This window comes from Helianthus annuus, chromosome 10, assembly GCF_002127325.2.
Source record: "Helianthus annuus cultivar XRQ/B chromosome 10, HanXRQr2.0-SUNRISE, whole genome shotgun sequence".
NCBI classification, from domain to species: domain Eukaryota; kingdom Viridiplantae; phylum Streptophyta; class Magnoliopsida; order Asterales; family Asteraceae; genus Helianthus; species Helianthus annuus.
This window is the reverse complement of record NC_035442.2, coordinates 125094371-125105431: the sequence shown is the minus strand read 5'-3', so window position 1 is coordinate 125105431 and position 11061 is coordinate 125094371. Positions and strand designations below refer to the sequence as shown.

General features: G+C 39.4%; 1 long non-coding RNA gene across 1 annotated transcript; it reads right to left on the bottom strand.

Annotated features, from left to right (window-relative positions):
• On the bottom strand, positions 1-1534 carry LOC110885670. The gene is made up of 6 exons (XR_004869141.1): positions 1435-1534; positions 1266-1347; positions 1112-1187; positions 984-1033; positions 843-899; positions 1-73 (listed from the first exon to the last, which is right to left on the bottom strand). It is a non-coding gene; the product is annotated as an uncharacterized LOC110885670 (long non-coding RNA).
• Between the last annotated feature and the right edge of the window lie 9527 nt (positions 1535-11061).

Sequence of the window (11061 nt, the reverse complement as noted above, 5' to 3'; positions counted from 1 at the left end):
TTGCTTCGGAGTCTTCGCGATATAGAGTCAGTGAGCGTAGTTTCATAGTCTCCTTGGTGGACCCCGCGATTTTCTCAAGTTATGCACATCCCGGAAAAATTAATTAGAAACAGAGTTGCAGGTTCGAAAAGATTCATGAGATACTTCAAGGGTTAAAAAACTATTTTCAACATTTTGTTTAAAGTAAAACAATAACAATGCCAAAGTCAGTATATGTATACCACAACTGAATAGAAATTGAAAAACATTACATTCACCAAATCAAGTTAGGAAAATATTAAACATTCACAGGAAAAGAAATATACTTAATATGGTTTAATGTTTAGAATACTTCAAGCAACTGAATGGAAGTAAAATAAAACTTAAGTCTATTTTTATCTTAAGCTAAGAAACAAATTACATTTCACGCATATATAATACTAATTTATGCTAATTGGAGAAAATGGTCTCATAATGATAATACTGGCAAACAAATTGACGACTACAAAAGTAAACAACGTAAACCCTAACAAAACAGTTAGACCATGTGTAGTGGTAATAACGCCCAGTAACGCCGGGTGTAGTGGTTACCGGGGCGTTATAGGGCGTTTTTTTTGAAAAAATTTTATAAATCACGCCCCACTACACACGGTCTTACTATTCACTTAATTCTTCTTTTATCAAATATAGCAACACATCCAATTCAAAACAATCAAATTAACCAAACAAAACAGTTATTATTCATCTAGTCATCCTTTCATCAGCTACAACAACACATCCGATGTTGAAACAACATGAAATCAGTCAATCATAGCTTCATAAACAGAGTTCACTCAATAAAAAAGCTAGGGCTCGAACAATACCTTACTGAAATTTTGTAGAGATCGACTGGTTATCCAGCTTGTTCATTCCAGATGATACTTGCAAGATAAACAGAATAATCAACTTAAAATTAAAGATACAAACTTCTTTAAAGAAAAAAAAATAAACTACAGAACACATACCACATCTGGTTATTCCGGTGCACCCTAACACGAACAACTCAACGGCAGATCTGAAATATTACACAGATCCGATTCAAATAACAAAAAAAAAAAGATACTGTAAAGAGAAAGATACCGAGCGGTCAAACCAGTCGATCTCGTGTTGGATCTAGAGAGATTCATCGCTGAGGAAGCGTATATCTTGAAGCGACTGGCAAAGAAACCCTAGAAATGGTGGTGATGATAATGAGGAAGTCGATCTGGTGTCAGATGTAAAGATAGTTTAGATGATGAAGATGATACCCGCACCGGTGGTTCAGCCTCCGATGGCTTTATCTTCGCCGAAACCCTAGTCTCCTCCACCAGAGCTCCGGTGTCGGAACCACTGCATTACAACCGGTAGTGGTCACAATGATTACAGAAAATGTAATAACGAAAGATTTTCAAGATTCCTAGAACAAAGGTTGCAGACCTTCAACGATCTTGTCATGAAACGGCATCTGATGAGAGATCTGGCATGATGTTCTTGAGTCGTAGAGCGAGAGAGAGAGAGAGAGAGAGGATCTGGAGGTTTTGTGAGACATCTGAGTTGTGAGAGAGAAGGAATGGGAAAGTGGATCCGTGTGAACACAAAAACAGCCGTCAGATTATGATCCGTGTGAAAAAGTGAAAGAAAATGGACGGCTCTTGATGGATCCGGGTGAAGGGTAAAAGTATTGTGTTTCTTTATGCCTTAAGACTTGTACATTGTGCATTGAGGGTGTTTTCAACACATTGCCGAATTACCATTCTGTCCTTCCTATATCCTTATTAAAGTAGTATAGATATATATATAGGAGAAGGATCCGTTAGGAACCACCCTTTATTGAAAGAACCGCGAGAACCAGTGTGAACACAAACAGTAATACCTAAAAAATCTAAAAAACACCAAAAAAAATGTTTCTTTTTCTACTATTTTTTATTGGAAAAATCGCTATATTTCGTTTATAATAATAAAATTTTTTTTCAAAAAAATAAAAAAATAAAAAAAATTTGAGTCACAGATATCCATGCACATGTGCATTTGTATCATTTCTTTGACAAATTCCGTAATTCATTACAAATATTAGACAATTGCACTTTCATTTACACTACCACATGTAATATACTACTTTTTACGTTAACAACATAAGAAATGCACATGTGCATCTATATGTATCAACATGAAATAAGGTGTGTTGGTACACTACTTTCTCTTTCATCTATCATTCCATCCATAATACACAAACATGCACATGTGCATTTTTGTCATATCTTTGACAAATTCCGTTATTCATTACAAATATTAGACAATTGCACTTTCATTTACACTACCATATGGTATTACACTACCATATGTAATACACTACTTTTTACATTACCAATATTAGAAATGCACATGTGCATCTATATGTATCAACATGAAATAAGGTGTTTTGGTACACTACTTTGAATACACTTTCCCTTTCATCTATCATACCATCTATAATACACCACCATTACCTCCTACCATTCATAATACAATATAATTACCTCCTACCATCCATAATACAACATCATTACCAATATTTTCACTTTATTACATGTATATCAACACCATTTATACCATCCAATCATTATATTACATCATAAAGTAACAACTATAGCCAAACCATCAACCACTAGATATAACTAACCAAAAAACATGTATATGGGCCTGCTTCTCCATTCAAAGTCACAAACTTTTTGTACTAAAAGATGTTATATCATGGTTATACCTAATGATGCGCATGTGCATTTTGAATATTGGTAATGTAAAAAGTAGTGTATTACGGATGGTATTGTAAATTAAAGTGCAATTGTCTATTACTGATAACGTATTACGGAATTTATCGAAGTAATGATACATATGCACATGTGCATGGATAACTGTTACTCAAAAAAAAATTTTTTGAGTGCTTTTTTGATTTTTTTTAATTTTATTTTGTGTTCACATTGGTTCTCGCGGTTCTCGCAATAAGGGTGGTTCTCAATGAACCTTACCCTATATATATATATATATATATATATATATATATAGGGTGGGAGTTGGCTACAAAGTCCATTTTTCCTACAAAGTGTAAAAAGTCATAAAACACCATTGTTATGGGTGGTTTTCTGAGCATATATCCTGGATTATATTCTGACTCTATTACTTTTGATTGTGATCAGGATACCGGATCAGGATATTGGTAACATCCTGATACAGTATCCTGGTAATGACTAATTGTTCACGTGCAGATTAGCCAGGCATGCTTATAACACTCAAGAGGACTGCTTCTCCTGAAGACTCAGACTAGATGGTTGAGAAGAGAACGTTGAAGCTGCAAAGAAGGGGTCTCTAACGTTCTAACGGGAATATTCGGAGCATCCCCTGTTCTTAGGATAGTTTGTTATTTCCTTTTACTATATAAAAGAGTGTACGGATTATAGGAACACACAACTTTTTACGCACACATTTGCTTTCTACTAGCTGCAATCACTCTCAATCACCAACACTCACACTCAAATTACATTGTAACACTTAGTTGATCCGCATCATATCCTGCACTATATCCTGACATTTGAAGTAATAAGAAGAACAAGGCAGCTGCGATTGTCAGCTCCCGAGGTTTTGTGCCGGCGATCTAGATTGATCAAGGGCTTTCCTCGTACATCTCGTGTCACCCTTTACTTTTTTGATAATTGTTTGATTATAGATATAGCTCGATATCCTGAGCTATATCCTGAAAACTTTTTTTGCAATCAACCAAACCAGGATATTTTCAATACACATTGTTAGCACACTACCTCACTTAACTAATTTGATCACTAAATTGCTTCGGTAATTTTTTACCAAAACAATTTGGCGCCCACCGTGGGGCAAGTGGTGCTATTTCTACTAAAAGCTTTCGTAAAATCATTACTTGGTTTTCTGTTTTTAAAACTTTTTGCTACACTATTTTCAATGGCCTCAAAATCAAACATGAGCTCTTCTACTGTGTCCGCTACAACCTCTGCAACAATTGGTTCGGTGCTTCCACCACCTCCAAGGACGCAACCCTCTTCACAGCCTCAGGCTCCTCCAAGAAGGACCGAAACTCATGTGGCTCGGGATATTATCCCCACTCAGAATGTTCAAGGATCTGCTGCCTCAGGGAGTACTCCTATTATGGCTTCTATTAATGAAATTCTAACTTTGTTTGGTAGTATACAGGATCAGAGGAAGCAACAACAGGAGACCAACCAAATGCTGATAAGAGAGATACAACTCTTGAAATCCAGCTCAAGCAGGCCTTCTGAGGATACTGTCACTCCCTTGCAGCCCAGAGCTTTGAACTTCATTTCGGCAGTATTTACCGAGGATAACAGGGGCAATATTGTGCCTAGTCATTCCCAGAGTCATACTCCTGAGATACCCTCTTCGGTTAGGGTGTCAACTGTGAGAAGTTTAGGATATGCTCCAGGATATGGCCAGAATCCTCAAGCTGGTAAAGTGTCTAATAATACTAATACTCTTGCTACTAACGGTATTGGATCTTTGCAGGATGCATGTATGACATCAGCACTCTCTAGGGAGCTTTAGAAGTTGAAGGATATGATATCCAGTGTACCTGAGGTGGTCCAGCCAATTCAAGAAGTGTCCCAGGATAACCACAAGATATCCCGGTTTGCATATCCTATATGTGATGCTGAAATTCCGAAAAGATTTCAAACCCCCAACATGAAGCTCTATGACGGAACCACGGATCCCGAAGAGCATATTGCTCAGTATAGGGAAAGGATGGAAATTAACCCTATCCATCCGGATCTCAAGGAAGCATGCCTCTGCAAGGGTTTTGGCTCTACTCTAACAGGATCAGCCTTAAAATGGCTCTTAAATGTTCCACCTCATTCAATTACATCATTTGCTCACTTAGTCAATTTATTTAATAGTCAATTTTCTTGCAGTCGAAGTTTTGAAAAACTAACCAGTGATCTCTACAGGATAACTCAAGGGCCTCAGGAATCCTTAAGGGATTATGTGAACAAGTTTAGCAGGGATCTCTAGATATCCCACATCTTGATGTTGCAACGGATGTGCAGGCATTCAAAATAGGGTTGCAAAAAGATTTCCAATTTTACCAGGATCTTGTAATGAATCCTTGCAGGAATCTGGATGAAGCTCGAAACAGGGCTTTGAGATATGTTCGACTGGAAGATGATAAAAAGATGCAAGAGAGGATGAATTCATCCTCAACTTATGAATGAACTAACAGGAAGTCAGAATCCTCATACAAACCATATCGCTCTAAGCCATATGGCAGGAATGATAATAAGAAAGTGAATGTTGTTGAAGATGAGGATCCTGAGGAGTATCCTGAATTGTCAGAATATTGTTTTTCTGTTAATATACCTGAACTAATGTATGCTATGAAGGGTTTGGGAGACAAAGCGAGGTGGCCTAGGAAAAACCAACAAAAAGCTGATTGGAAGGATAAATCCAAATGGTGTGCCTTCCATGAGGATTTTGGACATGTTACGGAAGATTGCATATCTCTGAGGACGGAAATAAGCAATATGCTAAGCAAAGGATATCTGAAGGATCTTCTGGGAAGAAAGAAGAATAAGGGTCAGGATACTGAGAAGGATCCTGAACGAGCAGCATCACCTCCTGGGGATGCCAAGATAATTAACTTTATTTCAGGAAGATCCGACATCTGTGGAACCTCTTATTCTGCAGCAAAAAGACATGCAAAGGAGGCTAAGGCAGAACGAGGAGACAAACCAACCAGGATGACGACCCTCACAACTGATAAAGTGATCACGTTCGACATGATGACAGGGATACTATCCAGGATCCCCATCATGATGGTTTGGTAATAACTTTATATATTGCTAATCACTTTATGCGCAGGATACTGGTGGATAATGGCAGATCTGTCAACATTATTCAATTGGAAACACTGAAGAGGATGAATATTTCCCCGATGGAGATCACTTCAAAATCCACAATACTTGTTGGGTTCAGTGGAGAGGCCAAGAATACTGGGAGAAATAAAGCTGCCAGTATATGTTGAAGGAGTCAACTCAATGCAGCGCTTCTGTGTCATGGACTCCTTATCCTGCTACAATATTATATTGGGTAGGCCATGGATCCATGATATGAAAGTTGTGCCATCAACCTATCATCAGTGTATCAAGATCCCTACCCCTTGGGGGGTTGTCAAGGTGGAAAGTGATCAACAAGAGGCAAAGAAATGTTATTCTTCCTCAATGAAATCTTCAACAAAGCCCAAAGCAGGATAGCAATTAAAGATACGAGCCAAGGATATCGCAGAGGCTTCAGAGCAGGATGTTAAGAAAATTATCCTGGATCAGGATAATCCCGATATCTCGGTGCTCATGGGAACCAATATCCCTCAGGATATTGAAAATCAATTGACTAACTTTTTAAAATGCAGGATGTCAACATTCGCATGGAAGCATGAGGATATGACAGGTGTTAGGGGAGGATTTTCTAATAACCCGTGATCCTCACTTGTTATCCTATTAATGATCCTTACTTCTGTGACAGATAGTGATCCTCAGAAGTGCTTTAGGATCAGGATCATGGATCACCCTGAGGATCCTTATACTAACGATTGTTCTCTTTGAATTTCGTATTGTTTTGCAGGAGTTACAAGTTGGACCTGGTCTTAGCAACGTTACTATGGAATATTCCACGGCTATTTCGCACACGTTTGACTGTGAAGGGACGTTGTGGAGAACGTGGGAGTATGGCACGAATTTCGGATAGTTTGTTAGCATAGTTAACTTCTATTTTTAAAGGGGTAACGAGCTAGTAGTTAGAACACTTGGCTAATTTCAGCTACACACACTCGTACAATTGCACTCTCAAGCATACAGCAGAACACTTAACAGTTTTCACACATTCTTGCACGATATACCATAGTGATCCTTGTACCTAGCTCGTTACTATCCGAAGTTGTAAACATTTGTTGGTTAATTTGAACTTGGTGATCGGTAGTTCCCATCACCCGAGGTTTTTTATGCCGGAGATCATTCATTGATCAAGGGCTTTTTCCTCGTATAAATCCTTGTGTCAATTGTGCAAATTACATCTAAGTGATCCTTATCATTGTACCTCATTTCAAGCATCATACCCCGTAACTAAGAGTTTGGTTGCATTATCCTCATCAGATTTTTGACCAAAACAGTTTGGCGCCCACCGTGGGGCAATTGGTGCTTCATTCCTAGGAAGTTTTTCTGTTTGTGATCATTCTGGTTCATTACATTCAAGTATATGGCTTCATCATCAAAGAATACTTCTACCGCAATGTCTGCGGTCAATTCATCTCAGGGCATTCCACCTTTGCCTCCACCACCTGCTGGATCTCAGAAAAATGCTGAGAAGAAACCAACTCCCATTTTCTCAAAACCTCCAACTTCTTCTGCTTCTTATACTCCTACTACTGGTGACATGTTTACTTTGATTTTGTTAATGAAGGAACATATACAGCAGCAGGATAAGACCAACGAAAGGATTCTCAAAGAAATCGGAGATCTCAAGAAACAAAAGAAATCGGCAGAGGATCATTCCCCACTGGTGCCTAGATCTCTGAATTTTGATACTCCGGTGATAACTTCTCAGCCTTCAGTGGCTCCAGATGTGCAATACGTGGGAGGACCAAAAGGAGTGCACTACGGATCAACAACAATGACTCAGGCATCGGGTTCATATTTCCAGCTGACAGGATCCTATCCTCAGCATATGGGATCCTTCACGAGTTCAGGAGGATACTCAGGAGCACAACAGATTTAGGGGTTCTGGCCGTTTCCAGGATCATCCCAGGTTCAAGGATCCTCCTTTGTTCCAGGATCATCCCAGGTTCAAGGATCCTCCTTCGTTCCAGGATCATCCCAGGTTCAAGGATCCTCCTTTGTTCCAGGATCATCCCAGTTTCAAGGATCCTTCCAGATGCCGGGTCCTTAAGGAGTTTGCAAACAGGAAGTTCAGATGTCCATCAGGGAGATTTTATTCCGATGCAGACCATTGCTTCTACTGGTCCTTCGATCATCCCAGAGTCTCAACAATATGGGTTCACATCCGGTGTTCCTAATTCGAACCCGATGGGAGGTAACACTTTCAATAATTCTCTTACCACTAACCATGGATTCAAGCAGGATACAGGTATCAACCATGCCATGGCCAGAGAATTGCAAAAGTTAAAGGATATGATATCAAGTGTTCCAGGAGTGGTCAAACCTATCCCGGAAATGGCAGATGGGATCCATAAGATATCTCGTTTTGCACCACCAATCTGCGATGCTGAGATACCCAAGAGGTTCCACGTGCCAACCATGAAGTTATATGATGGTTCAACGGATCCTGAAGAACACGTAGCACAATACAGGGAGAGGATGGAGATTAATCCAATCCTAGAAAGGTTAAAGGAAGCATGTCTGTGCAAAGGATTTGGATCCACTCTTACTGGATCAGCTCTCAAATGGCTGCTAAGTCTTCCCCCTACTCTATTACCTCATTTGCTAACCTAGTTAACCTATTTAATAGTCAGTTTTCTTGTAGTAGAAAATTTGAACGCTTAACTAGTGATTTATATAGGATAACCCAGGGTCATAATGAATCATTAAGGGATTACATTACCAAATTTAGTAAAGAATCCTTAGACATTCCCAACCTGGATATAGCCACGGCTGTTGAGGCCTTTAAAATGGGACTACTTAGGGATTCATTGTTCTATGATGATCTTGTTATGACACCATGCAGGAACCTAGATGAGGTAAGAACCCGGGCACTCAGGTTCATCCGGCTAGAGGATGACAAAAGGATCCAGGAGAGATTAGCAGGATCCTCAAAACAAGAGAAGCAAGGATCCTCATTCAAGAACAACAAGTTCAGATCCTATAACAAGTCTGATAACCAGAACGTGCATGTTGTTGATCAAGAAGAGGATGATGAGGATTATCCTCCAATTTCTGAATATTGTTTTTCTGTTGATAACAATGAACTAATCCATGCGATGCAGAATTTAGGTGATAAAGCTAGATGGCCCAGAAAAAATGACAGACCAACTGCAACTAAAGATAAATCAAAGTGGTGTGCATACTGTTTTGGTCAAAAAATCACACAAGGATAATGCAACCAAACTCTATGTAAACGGGGAATGATGCTTGGTTTGATGAAAAAGTAAAGGATCACTTTAGTATGAAATATGCAAGTGACACAAGGATTTATACGAGGAAAAAGCCCTTGATCAATGAATGATCTCCGGCATAAAAAACCTCGGGTGATGGAAACTACCGATCACCAAACTTCAATATAACAAATAATGATTACAACTTCGGATGGTAACGAGCTGAGTACAAGGATCACTATAGTATTGTGTCTAAGCGTGTGAGGAATGTGTTGTGTATCTTCCGAATGTGGAAGAGTGCTATATATACAAGTGTGAGTGGCCCTATTTTAGGTAAATAGACTAACTATCAGCTCATTACCCCTTTAGGAATAAAAGTAAATCTAGCCTAAATTATCGCCCTTAAATCATGCTGAGTTTCCATATCCTCTACAACGTTCATCTCTGATTAAGCATATGCCAAAGTTGTAAAGACGAGTCCCTTGATTACGTTGCTAAGAGCGGATCCTGCTAGACATTCCTGCAAGATAACATTAAATCCAATGAAAACAACTGTTAGCATGAGGATCCCTATGATGGTCCGTGATCCTGATCCTGGAACTCTTCTGAGGATCACTATCTGCCAAAGAAATAAGGATCACTGGTTAGGATCACATGTAAGGATCATATGTCATAAAAATCCAGCCCTAACACATACCATGAAGATTTTGGGCATCTCACAGAAGAATGCATTGCATTGAGAAAAGAAATTGGATACTTATTAAGCAAGGGGCACCTAAAAGAATTATTGGGTAGAAAAATGTCAAGGACTCAGGATCCTGAAAGGATCCCTGAGAAAGCTCCAGCCCCTCCAGCAGATGCACAAGTAATAAACTTTATTTCTGGAGGATCAGACATTTGTGGCACATCCTTCTCAGCAGCTAAAAGGCATGCAAAGGAAACCAAGATGGATAATGGAGACAGGCCTGTCCGAACATCCAGTGTCTACGAAGGGAAAGTCATAACCTTTGATGAGGATGATCGTGTTGATATCCAGGATCCTCATCACGATGGTTTGGTTATCACTCTTTTTATTTCTAACCATTTTGTCCGCAGGATCCTTATAGACGGAGGAAGTTCAGTGAACATTATCCAGCTTGATGTTCTAAAGAAGATGGGTATCCTAGAATCAGATATCATACCGAGATCCTCTGTGCTCATGGGATTCAGTGGCGAGACTAAGAATACTCTGGGGGACATCAAACTCCCAATTTATGTTGAAGGATTACATAGTTATCAAAAATTTTGTGTTATTGACTGTTTATCTTGTTGTAATGTTATCCTTGGCAGGCCCTGGATACACGATATGAAGGCAGTCCCATCCACCTACCATCAATGTGTGAAGCTCCCTAGCCCCTGGGGAATAGTGAAGATTGATAGTGATCAGCAGGAAGCTAAGAACTGTTACACTTCATCGATGAAACCAGCCTCGAAGTCAAGGGAGCAATAGCAATCAAAGTATCCTCCAAGGGATGTCTTGGAGGCAAGAGAGCAGGATGTAGTAGAGATCCTCATGGATCCTGGTGATCCTGAATCCAAAGTTTACATCGGATCAGGGATCCTTGGCAAAATGAAGGAAGACCTCATATCCTTCCTCAAAAGGAGAAGAACTACTTTTGCATGGAAACATGAGGATATGACAGGTATATCTAAGGATATTATCACTCATAAACTTGGCATTGACAGGTCATTCAAACCAATCCATCAAAAAAGGAGGAAGTTTGCACCGGAAAGAAATGCCATTATCCAGGAAGAGGTAGAGAAATTGCTCCGAGCAGGTATGATTAGAGAGGTCAAGTATCCAAGATGGTTGGCCAATGTGGTTGTTGTTCAAAAGAAAAATGGAAAGTGGAGGGTATGTGTCGATTTTACAGATTTAAATAAGGCATGTCCCAAGGATCCTTTCC